A 20,371-nucleotide genomic window follows, 5' to 3' on the forward strand; every position below is an offset into this window, starting at 1 on the left:
ACACATACCGTCGCAGTATCAGTATAAAGATGGCCGCCGCACTTACGACTTGCACCAGGGAAGAACAGCGTTCTGTTATTTGGTGTTTGCGTAGTGAGGGTGTGAAACCTATTGAAATTCATCGACAAATGAAGGTTCAGATCGGTGATGCATGTTTGTCACAGCAGCAAGTCTACGAATGGAGTAGGAAGTTCGCAAATGGTGTGACTTCAGTGGAAGATGCTCCTCGTCCAGGTCAGGCACAACGAGTTGTGACTCCACAGAACATTACAGCAGTTTAAGCCATATTGAAGAAAAACCGCCGAGTGACATTGAATGACATTGCAGCATGTTTACAGATTAGTCATGGGTCAGCACACCACATTGTGCATGATGTGCTCCAGTTTCACAAATTGTATGCAAAATGGGGGCCAAGGCAGCTGACTCCTGAAATGAGAGAACGACTTGTTGATGCATGTGAAGAACTTCTTCGGCGCTTTGAACGAGAAGGTGATGGCTTCCTTTCAAGAATCGTTACTGGGGACGAAACCTGGGTTCACTTCCACCAACCAAAATGTAGAGAGCGAGCAAGGAATGGCGCCATTCTTCATCACCAAAACCAAAGAAGTTTCGAACAGAACCATCAGCAGGGAAGGTTATGTTGACACTCTTTTGGGACGAAAAAGGCGTCATTTTAGAGCATTACATGCCTAGAGGGACCACTCCTAAAAAATCATCTGCGGCCTGCAATCAAATCAAAGCGACGTGGGTTGCTGTCAGCCGGTGTACTTTTGCAATATGACAATGCAAGGCACCACACTTCCCGTACAACAGTTGCAACAATCACAGACCTGCATTTTGAGCGTCATCCTCATCCACCATACTCACCAGACCTAGCCCCAAGTGATTTCCATATGTTTGGACCACTCAAAGACGCAATGGCAAGAAAGAAGTTCCATTCTGATGAAGAGGTACTCCACGTGGTGCATGAGTGGTCGCGCAGACTATCAAAAAATTTTTTCTAAAAGAGTTTATGCACTTTGTAAGTGATGGACGACTTCTTGCATTGAGCATGGGGCAGATTATGTTGAAATGTGATACAGCTTTGTACCACTTCTGCACAACAAATGTTGTTGTTGTTGTTGTGGTCTTCAGTCCTGAGACTGGTTTGATGCAGCTCTCCATGCTACTCTATCCTGTGCAAGCTTCTTCATCTCCCAGTACCTACTGCAACCTACATCCTTCTGAATCTGCTTAGTGTATTCATCTCTTGGTCTCCCCCTACGATTTTTCCCCTCCACGCTGCCCTCCAATACTAAATTGGTGATCCCTTGATGCCTCAGAACATGTCCTACCAACCGATCCCTTCTTCTGGTCAAGTTGTGCCACAAACTTCTCTTCTCCCCAATCCTATTCAATACTTCCTCATTAGTTATGTGATCTACCCATCTAATCTTCAGCATTCTTCTGTAGCACCACATTTCGAAAGCTTCTATTCTCTTCTTGTCCAAGCTATTTACCATCCATGTTTCACTTCCATACATGGCTACACTCCATACAAATACTTTTAGAAATGATTGCCTGACACTTAAATCTATACTCGATGTTAACAAATTTCTCTTCTTCAGAAACGCTTTCCTTTCCATTGCCAGTTTACATTTTATATCCTCTCTACTTCTACCATCATCAGTTATTTTGCTCCCCAAATAGCAAAACTCCTTTACTACTTAAGTGTCTCATTTCCTAATCTAATACCCTCAACATCACCCGACTTAATTAGACTACATTCCATTATCCTCATTTTGCTTTTGTTGATGTTCATCTTACATCCTCCCTTCAAGACACCATCCATTCCGTTCAACTGTTCTTCCAAGTCCTTTGCTGTCTCTGACAGAATTACAATGTCATCGGCGAACCTCAAAGTTTTTATTTCTTCTCCATGGATTTTAATACCTACTCCGAACATTTCTTTCCTTTCCTTTACTGCTTGCTCAATATAAGGATTGAATAGCATCGGTGTGAGGCTACAATCCTGTCTCACTCCCTTCCCAACCACTGCTTCCCTTTCATACCCCTCGACTCTTATAGCTGCCATCTGCTTTCTGTACAAATTGTAAATAGCCTTTCGCTCCCTGTATTTTACCCCTGCCACCTTCAGAATTTGAAAGAGAATTTTCCAGTCAACATTGTCAAAAGCTTTCTCTAAGTCTACAAATGCTAGAAACGTAGGTATGCCTTTCCTTAATCTTTCTTATAAGATAAGTCGTAAGGTCAGTATTGCCTCACATGTTCCAAAATTTCTACGGAATCCAAACTGATCTTCCCCAAGGTCAGCTTCTACTAGTTTTTCCATTCGTCTGTAAATAATTCGCGTTAGTATTTTGCAGCTGTGACTTATTAAACTGATAGTTCGGTAATTTTCATATCTGTCAACACCAGCTTTCTTTGGGATTGGAATTATTATATTCTTCTTGAAGTCTGAGGGAATTTCGCCTGTCTCATACATCTTGCTCACCAGATGGTAGAGCTTTGTCAGGAATGGCTCTCCCAAGGCTGTCAGTAGTTCTAATGGAATGTTGTCTACTCCCGGGGCCTTGTTTCGACTTAGGTTTTTCAATGCTCTGTCATACTCTTCACGCAGTATCATATTTCCCATTTCATCTTCATCTACCTCCTCTTCCATTTCCATAATATTGTCCTCAAGAATATCGCCCCTGTATAGACCCTCTATATACTCCTTCCACCTTTGTGCTTTCCCTTCTTTGCTTAGAACTGTGTTTCCATCTGAGCTCTTGATGTTCATGCAAGTGGTTCTCTTATCTCCAAAGGTCTCTTTAATTTTCCTGTAGGCAGTATCTATCTTACCCCTAGTGAGGTAAGCCTGTACATCCTTACATTTGTCCTCTAGCCATCCCTGCTTAGCCATTTTGCACTTCCTGTCGATCTCATTTTTGAGACGTTTGTATTCCTTTTTGCCTGCTTCATTTACTGCATTTTTATATTTTCTCCTTTCATCAATTAAATTCAATATTTCTTCTGTTACCCAAGGATTTCTACTATCCCTCGTCTTTTTACCTACTTGATCCTCTGCTGCCTTCACTACTTCATTCCTCAAAGCTACCCATTCTTTTTCTACTGTATTTCTTTCCCCACATTCCTGCCAATTGTTCCCTTATGCTCTCCCTGAAACTCTTTACAATCTCTGGTTCCTTCAGTTTATCCAGGTCCCATCTCCTTAAATTCCCACCTTTTTGCAGTTTCTTCAGTTTTAATCTACAGTTCATAACCAGTAGATTGTGGTCAGAGTCCACATCTGCCCCTGGAAATGTCTTACAATTTAAAACCTGGTTCCTAAATCTCTGTCTTACCATTATATAATCTATCTGATACCTTCTAGTATCTCCAGGATTCTTCCATGTATACAACCTTCTTTTATGATTCTTGAACCAAGTGTTAGCTATGATTAAGTTGTGCTCTGTGCAAAATTCTACCAGGCGGCTTCCTCTTTCATTTCTTAGCCCCAATCCATATTCACCTACTATGTTTCCTTCTCTCCCTTTTCCTACACTCGAATTCCAGTTACCCATGACTATTAAATTTTCGTCTCCCTTCACTATCTCAATAATTTCTTTTATTTCATCATACATTTCTTCAATTTCTTCGTCATCTGCAGAGGTAGTTGGCATATAAACTTGTACTACTATAGTAGGTGTGGGCTTCGTGTCTATCTTTGCCTCAATAATGCGTTCACTATGCACAACAAATAATATTTAAAAATATTTAAGGTTTTTATTTGACTCACCCTCGTAGTAAAAACATTTTCTTTTTTGAGTCTTTCAATGAGTTATTTTCTATCTTTCTTGTTATCTTACTTGTGTTGGGAGTAATAATTTTTTACAATATCAGTGCTCAAACCAGATATTTGGCCCACAAATGCAAGTTCCTTTTTTTTTTCTGACAGTTGCTTCTGTGGATCACTGCTGCTGACATTCCATCTGATTGGGTAAAGTGGCCCCAGTATTTGTTGTGTAATGTGGTCGAAGTGTTGACCCCAATGAGGACCAACCACTTCCAAAAATATGCATAATGCAACAGATAAAACTGACTTCTAAACCTTTTATATACAAAGCTATCATCCGCTATTCTGCCCTTTGTGACAATTCTGAATCAATCAAGTTGTATTATTTAAAAGCGCCTGTATTTGTGTTGCATTTGACGTAATAGAAAAGTCTGATTGACAGTTGCAGCCACTTCGTATTCACTGAGATACTAGCACGTGAAGAGGCCTATAAAAATATGTCTGGAAGGCAGAGAAACAAACACAGGATCCTGTTGCCATGGCACTGGCCGCAGTACCAGGTTAGGGAAAGAAAACTAGACATTATACAAGCCTTTAGAAAAATAAGTGTATTTCCAATATACAAAGGGCGTTCAAAAAGTTTTACATAGTCGTCTCTATTTTTTTTTTTAATTTTTGCAGGAGGAGAATGAAATTTTTTGTGAACATACTTGGAACATTTAGCTATACATTGATATAGTCCCCATAGCCCCCCTTCCCCCCCTTACCACTGCCCCTGATTTCAGCAAGCTGACGTGTCATCACACATCTCTCATTTTGGATGATTTGATCAATGGTCTCGTTATTCACATCACTCACTGCCGTCAATGATCTATCGCATCATGGATTGTCCAGTAGAGAGAAATCACCTTCTTTAAACCTCTGCAATCACCATTGGATACTTCTGCGATCCATTGTGTTTTCCCAATAAACAGTGAGCAACTTTCTGTGAATCGATGTGGCAGAGTCATCGCCGGTCTTAAAGAGGAACTCTATCACCGACCGTAGTCAAGTGGTTCAAATGGCTCTGAGCACTATGGGACTTAACATCTATGGTCATCAGTCCCCTAGAACTTAGAACTACTTAAACCTAACTAACCTAAGGACAGCGCACAACACCCAGCCATCACGAGGCAGAGAAAATCCCTGACCCCGCCGGGAATCAAACCCGGGAACCCGGGCGTGGGAAGCGAGAACGCTACTGCACGACCACGAGATGCGGGCCTGACCGTAGTCGAAACGTGACGTCTACTTCTCACTCCATTATGGCTCACCTGTAAATAAAAGATAATACTTTTATATGTCAACTTATAGCTCAATGTTCTAAGTACGTTCACAAAAAATTTCATTCTCCTACTGCAAAAAATAAAAAAAATTAGAGACGACTGTGAGAAACTTATTTTTTCTGTTGCGTCGTCGTTCTGTAGGGTTGTATCATGGGAAGCAAGGAGAGGATGTTGTTTGGCAACCAGTATCCTCGTCTATAACACAAACTGCATGCATGCAGAGTTCTTTATTCATAAGAACAATAATTACATACCTTAAGGTAGTCCAGGTGTTGTGGTACAAGCTTCTCCGTAGTAGTCCACATTAGCCTCAATGCCGGTGAAGTACAAGTCCCACTATGTACACTACTCGGGTCGCTATGTGCTGGCTGACTCTGGTTAGAGGCTTAGCCAACTGCAGCTGGGACTGCTACTGAACTGCGACTGATGACTCGACTGATTGACTCAGTGGATGACTGACTGACTGGGCTCTCCGGTCTGTGGCGGTGATCTATAGGGTGCCGCGCGAAATGTGTTACCATTTTTTTTAATATCAACTTTATTGTCAATACAATATGAAAGGAACATTACTACAATGAAGAGCTGTCCATGGAGATTTGTTCTAACTCAGTACATGCTCAATATGTCCACCATTTCGTTTCCTAACTTCCTTCAAACGAACACTGAAGTTAGTGATTACCCTACGGCACATGTCTTCCGTAATTTCACTGGAAGCTTGAAGAATAAGTCTTCTGAACTCCATTAAATCACGTGGACGTTTCAGGAAAAATTTTTCCTTCAGGTACCAACAAAGAAAAAAGTCACATGGATTGAGGTCTGGACTATTGGGGGGGGGGGGGGGGGGGGTAATTTTGACCGCCATTGAAGCGACCTGGAAACCTGAGTGAAATGATCCGCATGTCGAAACGCTCATGTAAAAACTCCAACACAGTGTTTGCAGTATGTGGCCATGCTCCATCTTGCATGAACCACTGCGTGTTGAAGGGCAAGGCAGTACCAAGAAGCTGTGGAATTTAATGGAGCTCAGAAGACTTGGTCTTCAAGTGAAATTACGGAAGACATGTGCCGTAGGGTAATCACTAACTTCAGTGTTCATTTGAAAGAAGTTAGGAAACGAAATGGTGGACATACTGAGCATGTGCAGAGTTAGAACAAATCTCCATTGACGGATCTTCATTGTAGTATATGTTCCTTTCAGATTGTATTGACAATAAAGTTTATATTCAAAAACAAAATGGTAATACATTTCCTGCGCCACCCTGTAAATACTGGTGGTGGAATAGAGGGCGGCAGCTCGTTTCTTGCAAGTCTGTCTTTGGCCTCTATCGATCTTCTCACAACCTCTTTGCCGCCTGGTGTGCTGGTGCCAGCTTAAGCTGGCACATTCCATTGCCCCTCCCCACCCCACCCCCACCCACTGAAATGCCACGCCATTGTCGTGTAGTGAGGCTGCGAACGACAACAGGGAGGAGGCAGGATACTGGATGTTGAGATGAGCCGAGGATGGCTTACTCCTGATCGTACCACACCATCTGGCTTTTGAGGGCCTGCCGCTGCGGTCGAGCGGTTTTAGGCGCTTCACTCCGCAACCGCGTGACTGCTACGGTCGCAGGTTGGAATCCTGCCTCGTGCATGGATGTTTGTGATGTCCTTAGGTTAGTTAGGTTTAAGTAGTTCTAAGTTCTAAGGGACTGATGACCTCAGATGTTAAGTCCCATAGTGCTCAGAGCCATTTGAACCATTTTTGGCTTGTGAGGCAATGGGAACATTCTCTGGAAAACTGGTGCCAAGGCACACGTCCAAGCCTGAGGGCGTGTTTTGGGGAGACGACGGCGACGGAAATGGAGATGGGGGCTCCAGGTCCATAGGCTCTGCGAGTGGGGATGGCGGGGGCGAGAGCACATCGTCCATCCGCTCCTCCTGGGGTGCCCTGGCGACACCAGCGGGCAGCCATGAAGGCCGCGCGGTCTTGTGAAGCCATGAATCTGGGGGAAGAAGAGCAGCAGTATCACGGGGCAAATGACATGCGCGAATTCGGTTCTGGTGGCGACGCTGCAAACCATCGGACATGCAATCAAATACATAAAAGAGCCAATGCGTTCCTGCATCATGCCTCTTTCGCAGCGCCCACGGTTGTCATATACCCTGAAAAGTGCAACATCGCACGGCGCAAAGCGATACTTGTGGACCATTGACGGCACCGGAAGCTGCGGTAGGTGTAGCAAGTGTAGCAGGGTCCCATGGCGGTGGCCATGCAGAACTTCCGCCGGTGATGGTTCAGTTCGTGGGTGGGAGCGATAGGAGGCACAAACGAAAAAATGGCTGACATCGAATTAAGTGTCCAAGGAATAGAAAAGCAACTGGAATCACTCAACAGAGGAAAGTCCACTGGACCTGACGGGATACCAATTCGATTCTACACAGAGTACACAAAAGAACTTGCCCCCCTTCTAAGAACCGTGTACCACAAGTCTCTAGAGGAACGGAAGGTTCCAAATGATTGGAAAAGAGCACAGGTAGTCCCAGTCTTCAAGAAGGGTCGTCGAGCAGATGCGCAAAACTATAGACCTATATCTCTGACGTCGATCTGTTGTAGAATTTTAGAACACGTTTTTTGCTTGCGTATCATGTCGTTTCTGGAAACCCAGAATCTACTCTGTAGAAATCAACATGGATTCCGGAAACAGCGATCGTGTAAGACCCAACTCGCTTTATTTGTTCATGAGACCCAGAAAATATTAGATACAGGCTCCCAGGTAGATGCTATTTTCCTTGACTTCCAGAAAGCGTTCGATACAGTTCCAAACTGTCGCCTGATAAACAAAGCAAGAGCGTACGGAATATCAGACCAGCTGTGTGGCTGGATTGAAGAGTTTTTAGCAAACAGAACACAGCATGTTGTTCTCATTGGAGAGACGTCTACAGACATTAAAGTAACCTCTGGCGTGTCACAGGGGAGTGTTATGGGACCACTGCTTTTCACAATATATGTAAATGATCTAGTAGATAGTGTTGGAAGTTCCATGCGGCTTTTCGTGGATGATGCTGTAGTACACTGAGAAGTTGCAGCATTAGAAAATTGCAGTGAAATGCAGGAAGACCTGCAGCGGATAGGCACTTGGTGCAGGGAGTGGCAACTGACTCTTAACATAGACAAATGTAATGTATTGCGAATACACAGAAAGAAGGATGTTATATGATAGCGGAACAAACACTGGTAGCAGTTACTTCTGTAAAATATCTGGGAGTATGCGTACGGAACGATTCGAAGTCGAATGATCGTATAAAATTAATTGTTGGTAAGGCGGGTGCCAGGTTGAGATTCATTGGGAGAGTCCTTAGAAAATGTAGTCCATCAACAAAGGATGTGGCTTACAAAACACTTGTTCGCCCTATACTTGAGTATTGCTCATCAGTGTGGGAGGGTTGACGGAGGAGATAGAGAAGATCCAAAGAAGAGCAGCGCATTTCGTCACAGGGTTATTTGGTAAGGGTGATAGCGTTATGGAGATGTTTAGCAAACTCAAGTGCCAGACTCTGCAAGAGAGGCGCTCTGCATCGCGATGTAGCTTGCTGTCCAGGTTTCGAGAGGGTGCGTTTCTGGATGAGGTATCGAATATATTACTGCCCCCCACTTATACCTCCCGAGGAGATCACGAATGTAAAATTAGAGGGATTTGAGCGCGCACGGAGGCTTCCCGGCGATCGTTCTTCCCGCGAACCATACGCGACTGGAACAGGAAAGGGAGGTAATGACAGTGGCACGTAAAGTGCCCTCCGCCACACACCGTTGGGTGGCTTGCAGAGTATAAATGTAGGTGTAGATGTAGAGAAAGAGTTGCAGCACCTGTTCCGTGAGTGGGTGCTGCGAAGCTCGGCCACGTGTTGCTTGAAAGTGCGTATGAAGCGTTCTGCTTCTCCGTGGGACTGCTGGTCAAACAGAGAACTTGTTAGATGACGAATGCCACTGCGTGTACAAAACTGTTCAAAATCACGTGAAGTGAACTGTGGTCCGTTGTCCGATACAAGTACTTCTGGCAAAGCTATGCGAAATATGGAGGACAATGCTTGAATGGTGGTACGTGATGTGGTAAAATGCATAGGCTCCGCAAATGTAAACTTGCTAAAAGAATCTACCACTATGAGCCAACAAGTGTTCCAAAATCGTCCCGCACTCGTTGCCATGGCTATTGAGTCTTAGGCCATGCTGAGAATGTCTGTGCCAGAGAGGATTGGTTTTCCACGCATGCGTGGCACTGTGACGTCATCTGTTCAATATGGGCATCCACGCCCTGCCAAGTACAGTGAAGCCGCGCAAATTGTTTAGTGCTTACAATTCTCCAGTGTCCTTGGTGGAGCAATCACAACACATCCTTTTGCAACACTTTGGGAATAAGCTCACGCGATTGTCCACCGTTATTTTGAACTAGAATCACACCTTGTTGAACTGAGATGTTATGCCGACGTGCAAAATGTCGGCACACAACTGAGTTCTGAATACTGTTCAGTGAGCGAGGCTAAGACGTGCCAATGTAATGCAACAAAATCTGGGAATCTGGGTCTGTTTCTGTTCAAAATGGCTCTCACCACTATGGGACTTAACTTCTGAAGTCATCAGTCCCCTAGAATTTAGAACTACTTAAACCTAGCTAATCTAAGTACATCACACACATCCATGACCATGGCAGGATTCGAGCCTGCGACCGTAGTGGTAGCGCGGTTCCAGACTGTAGCGCCTAGAACTGCTCGGCCACTCCGGCCGGCTCTTCTTCTGTGGCCTGTGCAATTTTTCTGTAGTGCAAGGGGAAGAGTTCAGCAATTCAGAGTCCTGTGCATCAATTTGGCAACAAGATGCGACAGATGCATCAAAATCAGAGCCTGTGCCAATCGGAAGGCGAGATAGGGCGTTTACATTGCCATGCTTTGCCGTACATCTATACAAAATTTCATACTGACACTGCGAAAGCAAAAAAGCGCATCGTTGCAAGTTTTGTGCTGTGCTTGTAGGAACCGGCTTTAACGGATGTAATAAGGACTGCAAAGGCTTGTGATCTGTCTCTAAATAGAACTTGCGACCATACAAATAGTAATTGAATTTTGTCACACCATACTCAATAGCGAGAGCTTCTTTTACAATTTGAGAATAATTGCACTGAGTTTGAGTTAACAACTTTGAGGCTAAAGCAATAGGTCTGCCTGGAGCATCAATTCTGTGCGAAGTAGGAAGAAGCGTCGACTTGCAAGACTACCGGCTTGGCAGGGTCAAAATGAACTAAACATCTGTCACTAAGGAAAGCATTTTTGATTTTCTGAAATGTCTTGGCAGCCTTTAATCCACACAAAAGGTACTTTCTTGCGACGCAAGTGATGCAATGGAGCCGCGATCTGAGCGGCATTCAGTATGAATCTAGTGTACTATGTCACCTTGCCTAGTACCGACTGCAGTTCAGACACATTGCGAGGAACAGGCAGATCACGGATTGCAAGCAAATGAGATTGGTGGTGGTGCACAACCTGACTATATATCACATGACCTAAGTACTGTCGTTCAGTTTGAAAAAAGTCACACGTTTCGAGATGACACTTGAGTTCTGCTTCTGACAACATTAGAAATAGAGTACGCAAATTGGCAATTTGTTCCTCTGCTGTACGATGTGAGACAACAATATCGTCAAGGTAGTTTGAACAAAATGGCACTTTTGCAGTCAGCTGTTCCAACTAACATTGAAAAATGGCCGGTGCGGTAGCACTGCCGAAGGGCAACCGCAAATACTTGAGCAGTCCTAAGTGTGTATTTACAAAAAACACTTTTCCGTGATTCTTCATTCAATGAAATTTGCAAGTAGGCATCACGCAAATATATCTTGGAAAAATAACGTCCTGCACCAAGCCTGTCCATGCGTTCCTCAGGATGAGGTAACGGATAAGTGTCAGCTACTGTCTGTGGGTTGCCTGTAGACTTGAAGTCAACACAAATGCGAATGTGACCAGAAGGTTTAGGCAACAAAACAAGAGGACTTGCCCACTGACTAGATAAATTGGAACAATTACACCATTATCTTGCAATTCTTTCAATTCACTGGCTAAAGCATTTGGAACGGGGCGGGCACGAAAAAACTTAAGCTGTGCGTTCTTTTTCAATGTAACATGCACTAAAAAGTTATTAGCTTCTCCCATTCCTTCTGAAAATAGTTCAGGAAAATCTTCATCCAAGTTAGCGACACTGTCTTTTGGCTCACAAGCCAATATGGAAAGTACATTTTCGTGAAGGCTAAGGCCAAACAAATCAAAGGAATCTAAACCAAAAATTTTCTCACTGTCTCTTGATTTCAGCACTGTAAAATTCACTGCCCTCGTGTGAGATTTGTTAAGTTGCAAGCAAACTACTCTGTCCCAGCACTGGAATCTCCTGTCCGTTGTAAGTAGTGAGGTGCTTGCTAGATTTAGAAGGGCGCGATGAACCTAACTGTTCGTACGTGGCACGATTAATTAAAGTTGCTGAGACACCTACAGTGAGTCCAAAAAGTATTCATCTAGCTGGATACCTTTTAGAAAACAAAGTCTGTGTAACATGAAAAGAAATGCATGCAAAATCTAAAGAGTCAGTCGTGTAAGAAGTACCTTGGTAAGCCATTTTTGTTGAAAAGCAAGGAAAGTAATACATCCAATTCGGCAGCAAGGTTAACAAAATAGAAAATGTAATACAAGAGCTAGTTCATAAAGTATTCGTCCACCATCTGGACATGCCGAAGTTCTGCACGCAGTGATTAAACTATGACGCTGACCCACGGCACACACTGGAGTCAACCATGCGCGGCCCCACTCTATCACCTGTTGTGGTTCTGAACGACTCTGATACGGTGCAGTCCGAGCGGTTCTAGGCGCTTCACTCCGGAACCGCGCGACTGCTACGGTCGCAGGTTTGAATCCTGCCTCGGGCATGGATGTGTGTGATGTCCTTAGGTTAGTTAGGTATAAGTAGTTTTAAGTTCTAGGGGACTGATGACCTCAGAAGTTAAGTCCCATAGTGCTCAGAGCCATTTGAACCATTTGATACTGTGCAATCAGCGCCATGATCCGTAATCGTAGTGAGACGTCGCTGATCGAAAGGAAACTTATTCTGCGCTTACATAATGAGTCCAAATCTTCTTACGAGATTGCTCAAGTAGTCGGTAGACCTAGAACAACGGTTCAGTCGATATTAGATCGATTTTGCCCAACAAAATCATTAAGAAACCAACCACGTACCAGAAGCCCTCACACTTTGACTGATGCAGACAAGAGATTTATCAGGAGGGAAATGAAGAAACCTAAAATCAGCGCTCCTAACTTGGCTGTGGAGTTAATCTAGAGGAAAAAAGGTATGTGCCAACACAATCAGAAACACCTTAAAAACGTATGGGTATCGCAGCCGGGTAGCGCGCAAGAAATTTCGGGTCAGTGAACAGAATCGAAAGAAACGTCTTCATTTTGCGATTCAACGTATATTCAATAAGGAAGACTCTGGAGTAGAGTACTATTTTCTGATGAGAATAAATATAACGTATTCGGGTCGGATGGCAGGTGAATGGTGTGGCGTAAGAAGAATGCGGCCAACAGTTAAACACAGTGGTGGCTACCTGATAGTGTGGGGCTGTATGAGTGCTGCAGGTGTTGGAAAATTACATTTCATAGACGTTACAATGGATCACTATATGTATATCAACATTTTAAAGGACAATCTGAATCCTAGAACCAAAAAATTAGGTCTGCAAGGAAATTACATTTTTCAACAAGATAACGACCAAAAGCGTATGCTTCTAAATACAAGGCTGTAGCCTTTGTACAGTACCCCAAAACAACTTAACACCGCTCCTCAGAGCCCAGACTTTAATCCTATTGAACACCTCTGGAATGTACTGGAAGATAGCATCAGGAGAAGATTTCTAACAATAGACACCTAAAAGAAACACTTCAAGATGAAGGGGACAAAATTGCAGCCTCTCTGATGGCTAACTTGGTCAAGTTGATGCCCAGATGACTACAAGCTGTAATAGCTGCAAATGGAAACCCCACTAAATATTAATTCTTGTAACTGAAATAATAAATTCTCCATTTTGTAAAATTTGTTATCGCTATGGATGTATTTATTTTCTTGTCCATCAATAAAAATAACTTAGCAAGGTTTGCTGCATATGACTGGATGTTCACATTTTATGTTCCCTTCCTTTCAGCCTGCCCGTGTGGCCGAGCAGTTCTAGGCGCTACAGTCTGGAACATGGCGACCGCAACGGTTGCAGGTTCTAATCCTGCCTCGGGCATGGATGTGTGTGATGTCCTTAGATTAGTTAGGTTTAAGTAGTCTAGGGGACTGATAACCTCAGCAGTTAAGTCCCATAGTGCTCAGAGCCATCCGAGCCATCCATCCTTCCTTTCACGTGACGTATACTTAGTTTTAGAAAGGTTACAACTAGACGAATACTTTTTGGACTCACTGTATGTCCAAGTGAAAGTTCACAAGACGGCCGGCAATTCGTAATGAGACAAATAGTTCGTTAGAACGTCGTTGCACATCACTAGGGCGAGAAGGAGGCACAAGCTTAATGTTACTTTTATCAGAACCTGTTGTAGGATTGGATAACACAACGTTCACTGCATGTGCATGAGCCTCTTTGTTCTTGGAGCAGGCAAATTGGCGTTTTTGTGCCATTGCAAACTGCTTGGACATTGTCTTTCTTTCCACACGTGTAACACATTGCGTTACGTGATGTGCAGTCCTGTCTTATGCTGTCTTATATCTAGGGCAAGGCTTCACTAGGTTCACAGGTCTGTTTACCTGTCTTTGTGGCTGTCCGCGCGGCTGTGTTCACGCTCGTTGCTGTGGCTACTTGGGGCGGTCGCGATCAAGGGGCGACTTGACCCGACAAATCGGGGCCCGGTCAAACTTACTGGCTGCTATGGCACCCGAAAGTATTGTTCTAAATTTGCAACACTTGTGGTAGTGATGGATCAAAGTACTTTAAGATCTGTTATTGTATTGTACTATCGCGGACATTGAATTTTATTGCATCCCTAATCATCAAATTACTGTGAAAGTTGCCACACTACACTTAAATCTACACTTCCCAGTCATGTCCGTTCATTCTGTGTACCACTGTCGGTACGTATGTTCTGGCTGTTTCTGCAATCGAAAGAACTGATATCTGGCTGCAGCTACTTGGACTTGCTGGCAATAATACAGGGTGTTTATAAATGAATATCGGGGTTTTAACGCTTTATAATATTTATTACATTAAAATTACAGTTATGAATGATATGTCAAATGAAAGAGCAACTCAAACAGTTTTACCAAGAATCTTATAAATGTTCAATGTGAGCACCATTTGTCACACAGCACACATCAAGTCTATAGCCGAGTTCTTCCCAAACGTTGATAAGTGTGTCTTCAGTGACTGTAGCAACAGCTGCTTCAATCCGGTTTCTTAATTCAGGGAGGTCTGCTGGTAGCAGAGGCATGTACACACGATCCTTAATGAAGCCCCAAAGGAAATCATATGGCGTTAGGTTGGGTGAACGTGGAGGCCATGCAAAGCAAGCCCTGTCATTGGGCCCCTTGCAGCCTATCCAGCACTTGGGCTATAGACTTGATGTGTGCCGTATGAAAAATGGTGCTCACAATGAACATTTATAAGGTTCTTGATAAACCTGTTTGAGTTGCTCTTTCATTTGACATATCATTTAGAATTGTAAGTTTAATATAATAAATATTATAAAGCATTAGAACTCCAATATTCATTTATAAACACCCTGTATTTAGTTAATGGCTCTGTTGGCTCTAAGCACTATGCGACTTAACATCGGAGGTCATCAGTCCCCTGGAACTTAGAACTACTTAAACCTAACTAAACTAAGAATATCACACACATCCATGCCCGAGGCAGGATTCAAACCTGCGACCGTGGCAGCAGTGCAGTTCCGGACTGAAGCGCCTAGAACCGCTCGGCCACAGTGGCCATTTAGTTAATGCAGCGATTACTTGATCATAACTGAGTTCATCGGGAGACATAGTTTTTGTATTAACCTGAACACTAGGGACCCCGCAATCAAAATAGTGTTGTAGTTTTACAGTACCTTCAACGCGATGAACTTGACATTGTGCTTGGAACTGTGTCAGGTATTCGAGCAATTCCTCTTCTGTATTGTTAAACTAGCTGGTGTGCTCCTCGGTGGCACTTGTTGGTCTAGTCGGTCAGTTGGTTGTTGTTGTGTGGCCAACGCGACGTGTGCAGCCAGAAGTTGTTGTACCGTCGTCAACAAAGCAGCAATTTGTTGGTTCTGAAACAGAAATATTTGTGTTAGATCCACCACATTGGCCGACTAAGGCTGAGCCGCGTGGGAAGGGGTTGGAGGGGGCAGGGTAGCCATTGTTTATCCAAATATTTTATAACAAAAAGGAAGCAAAGCCTCTGAAAAGAGAATTTGATTAGTTCTGCTGCTCGCGTCCTGGAATACATGCAAGTACACAACAATACATTAGCAGACACTTGAATACGATCACCTCTGCAGTCTGAAAAACAAGAGAAGCAAGCAAAATCTACACTGAATTATACTCATCGCCAGTTTTTGTGTCGTTTAGTTGTCACTGTAGGCTTGTACTATGGGAAGCAAGGAGAAGATGTTATGTGACCGGTATCCTTGTCTATGACACAAACTGCATGCATGTGTTAACAAGATTCTTTATTCGTAAGAACAAGAAGTTACTTAACGTAGTCCATCTGTTGTGGTACAAGCTCTTCGATAATACTCCACGTTAGCCTCACTGCTGGTGAAGTACAAGTCCCACTATGTACATACAATACTCTGGCCGCTATATTCTGCCTGACTCTGAACAAGACGCTGAGCTAACTGTGGCTGCGACTGTCACTGGACTGCGACTGATGACACGACACATTGACTCACTGGATGACTGACTGACTGGGCCCTCCGGTCCGTGCTGGTGATCTAAATACTGGTGGTGGCCGTGAGGGCGTTGCGGCTCGTTTCTTGCAAGTCTGTCTTTGGCCTCTATCGATCTTCTCACAACCTCTTTGCCACCTGGTGTACTGGCGCCAGCTTATGCCACCACATATTCTACTTTTTACTTTAAATATTTGATGTGATACCTTGTAATATGTAGGCTGAAAATGTGTAAGTCTAAGCTTCTGTCAATAACCATGGTTTGGTGAATTGAATTTCTCTTTGAGTGGCCACTCCGCCCCCATCCCCACGTCTCTTCATATGTGGCACGAGGTGTCACCCTAAAATGGCAATATTGGCTCTTAAGCAAAAAGGTTTGAGGACCACTGAACTAAAACATACAGATGTGTCTACATCCCCAGTGTTGCCTTCCATTAATAAACAGCATGCTGAGTGTGGGATGCAGATTTATTATGAGAGGCCGTAGTATGACTGACAGTATATGTAAGTAAACTCAACGACAAGAAAAGTGCAGCACTCCCTCTGGCCTGGATGCATGCAATGATTCAGTTGTGAAGGGTGTCATAGAGCCGTTATATCCTCTCCTGAGGCTAGCTGGCCCATAGCTGCTGTAACTGGTCATTGATATTCTGCATGCTGGCAGTGTGATGCAGTTAACTTCTTAGACTGTTCCAGCCATATTCTATCAGGGACAAATCTGGTGGCCGAGAGGGCGTTGGCGGCACATTTCTTGCAAGTCTGTCTTCGGCAGCTCGTTTCTTGCAAGTCTGTCTTCGGCCTCTGTCGATCTTCACACAATCTCTTTGCCACCTGGTGTGCTGACGGCAGCTTATGCTAGCACATATTCTTCTTTTCACTTCAAATATTTGATGTGATACCTTACAATATCTAGGCTGAAAATGTATAAGTGTAAGCTTCTATCAATAACCATGGTTTGATAGTCAATGGAATGGCAGACAGTTCACAGAGTTGCGTGCCATATGTGGAGGACGATTATCCTAGAAATAATTCAAAAGTCATGCATTAGTTACCTTTGAGGTTGGATGTGGGTGTGCTGATGTTAGTCAAGAATGCCTTTAAGATGACAAAGACGCCATTATAGAAACCTCGCTAGGTTTGAATGAGGTTGTGTAACAGGGCTACGAGAAGCTGGTAGTAGGACTTTTGCAGGAATGTAGACACTGTACATGATTGCTGGCAGCAGTGCTCATGCAAATGTATGGTTGCAAGAAGACTGCACTCGGGATGGCCACATAGCACTACCGGGAGGGAAAACCATTATTTTTTATGTATGGCTCTGCCGCAGCAGTACTGCATCTGCAGCAGCAAAATGAGCAGCAGTTGGTACCATATTGATACATTAAACTCTTAGAAATTAATTACTTCAACAAAATCTTTGGGCCAGACACCCTGTAACACGTGCGTTCCACTGAACCCAAACTACCTCTATTTGCGACTTCAGTGGTGTCAAGTGAGAGCTCACAGTAGAGTGGAGGTCTGATGTATTATCTGATGAAAGCTGGTTAAGCCTCAGTGTCAGTGACAGCCATGTGTTGGTTAAGTTGGTTGGTTGGTTGGTTCAGGGGAAGGAACCAGACAGCGAGATCCTCGGTCCCATTGGGTGAGAGAGGGAAAGGAGGCCAGTTGCTGGTCTGCAACCAACTGGTCTGCATGCTACACACACTGGACCTACACCTGGAATTACTGTCTGGGGTGCGATTTTTTATGACAGCAGGAGCACACATACTGCTGCTGCAGCCCAACATGCTCCTGAGCGTGTCGAAATGTTGCCTTGGTCTCCTTGATCACCAGATCAGTCTCCAATCGAGCACGTATGGGACATCATCAGACATCAGCTCCAGCATCATTCACAGGCAATAATAACTGTCCCTGTACTGACTGACCAAGTGCAACAGGCATTGACCTCCACACGACAAACTGACATCCAGCAACTGTACAAGAAAATTCATGGGCTTTTGTATGATTACATTCAACTTTCTGGCGGTTACCAGAATGAATGCAGCGGCATTTCACATTTACAGTTGCTTATCTCATACTTACAATAAACTGTGAGCTTTTAATGTTAATCACTTAAATATGTTACCTAGACAATCGTATTCCGAAAATTTCATTGTTCTACATTATTTATTTTTTCGTGTTAAGATTTTTCCCGCCAGTGTACATTAGTGTAAATATAAAGAATTTTCGAGATGTTTTTCAGTGTTGAGGGGAAAAAAAACAAAAAACCAAAGGAAAATGAGGAGGAAAGTGGAACAGAAAAAAAAGAAAGTAAAGTAAAGTAAAGCAAAGAAAAGTAGCCGCGGAGCAGGGTTGAGGAAGTGCAGTGCAGGCAGTGCAACGTAAGCCAAGGGAGATGTGCGGTATTTCAAATTCTGGTTTAGGAAATAACTGTCATTGTTAGTGTTCCTCCTTAAGTTCTGAGAAAGTTCACTGCCTGTCAAAAGCAGCGAAGCACCACGAAGACATGGTAGGATTTCAGTATAACTTCATACACTATCGACAGGTAGGTAAATGATAAGATCTGCAATCAGGTAGAACTGTCATTAAAGCGCACTACTGTTGTTCATGTTTAGTATTGTTACAAGACCTGGTAAGAAATACAAAAAGCATCAACAATGTCCGATCCTGAGTAATCACTGTGAAGAAGTATTGTGGACAGTGTCATAAACGTGTGTAACACACATTCAAAAAAAATTGTGAAGTGTGTCTCTTGCCTTGAAGTTGGGGACTCAGAGTAGTCTATTGTATATGAACACATCTGTAATTTGTATTGTAATAAGTCAATTTTTTATTCACTCAATCCAATATTTATAACAATTAACAACATTTATAAACAGATGCCTTAGTTAAAATACATAAACCATTTTGAAAGTTGTAATTTTTCATCAGTAAACTTATTTAATACCTGTGGGCTCGCCGAACGCCCCCCCCCCCCCCCCCCCCCCCCCCAGGCATCCAAGTTAGAAAAAAAGGTTTGGGCGCCCTAGGGTTAATAGGTATCGTTTTTCAGATGTAGAAACATGCCTACCAATTTTCGTTTGTCGCAGAACTCCTTGATGTTGCGAATTTTTTCTATCAGTGCATTTTTGCTTTTTTTCCCCTTCAGATAATGATAGATCCTCTCATACATGTAAAGCCTTTCTTGATGCAACCATCCTTGTCTGTCTCTAATCATCTATACTATATGATTGTAGTTCTTCAGCTGAACGATTACAGAACGAACGCTGGGTTTCTCTTTGAGCGGAAGAGTAATTACTGTTTGCAGAACCTTGTTCGAGATATAGGATGGTTCAAATGGCTCTGAGCACTATGGGACTTAACATCTGAGGTCATCAGTCCCCTAGAACTTAGAACAACTTAAACCTAACCTGCACGAGGCAGGATTCGAACCTGCGACTGTAGTGGTCGCGCGGTTCCAGACTGTAGCGCCTAGAACCGCTTGGCCACCCCGGCCGGCAAGATATAGGAGTGGTAACAATGTTTCAAGGCTGGTGCAGGTGCAGCAGTTAGCAGTCTGCACCAGTCTAAAAGCTTAGCCAGCAGGCACTGGTGCATCTTAGGCACTGGTTCATCTCGTGATAGAACTCGCACCAAAAGCAACTGAATTTGGATTCATAAACATTTAAATCATACACCAAAGAATGCAAAACTAAACTATAGTATTTTCTAAACTTCAATATCACTACTTCAAAAATGGGCAAATTATTTATGCCTCTGGTTAGAAACAATGGATGAAGGATACAGATTCGTTTTACGTACCAGTATATCATGTTTGATGTCATTTTGGTCAATCCCTGAGTGTGATTTATTATAAAACTGTTAATTCGTGTTGACCAAGTACTTCAAAAGTTGTATAAAACTGTAATGTAATGCATTTCACTAGGACAGAGTGGCACAGTAGGAAGGAGCAATTGTGGCTGCTACTAGGAAGGAAACTATTCTTTTAGCTTGTGGGGTGTACTAAGCTGGGTTTGGGTCTCAGATGAGAGAGGGAATTAATTTTCTGACTCAAAAGAGTGAGGAGCCCTGTCTCTAGGCTCCGAGTTTGTGGTGTTTTGTGCATCTGAGTTCTGGGCGGGAAGTGGTTGCATAGCACAATAGTTGGGACTTCGATTTTTCTTTGATTCATTTCACATCATGACATAGAATTTGTTTCTGAGTAAGATCATAGAGGAATTTTAAATTTTTCATAGAAAAGTGTGTTGATATGCATTGAAAAATCAACAGTTCAATCAATTCTTGATATTTTCACCAGTTTGCCTTATAACATAACCACTTTGTTGAGCTATGA

At 43.3% G+C, this 20,371-nt stretch overlaps 1 protein-coding gene across 1 annotated transcript in view; it reads left to right on the forward strand.

Annotated features, from left to right (window-relative positions):
• Positions 1 to 20,371, forward strand: part of LOC126191246 (venom dipeptidyl peptidase 4-like) — a 475,023-nt gene that overhangs the window by 451,628 nt on the left and 3,024 nt on the right. The gene's annotated exons all lie outside the window — the stretch shown is intronic.

The sequence above is a fragment of the Schistocerca cancellata genome, chromosome 6 (genome assembly GCF_023864275.1).
Source record: "Schistocerca cancellata isolate TAMUIC-IGC-003103 chromosome 6, iqSchCanc2.1, whole genome shotgun sequence".
NCBI classification, from domain to species: domain Eukaryota; kingdom Metazoa; phylum Arthropoda; class Insecta; order Orthoptera; family Acrididae; genus Schistocerca; species Schistocerca cancellata.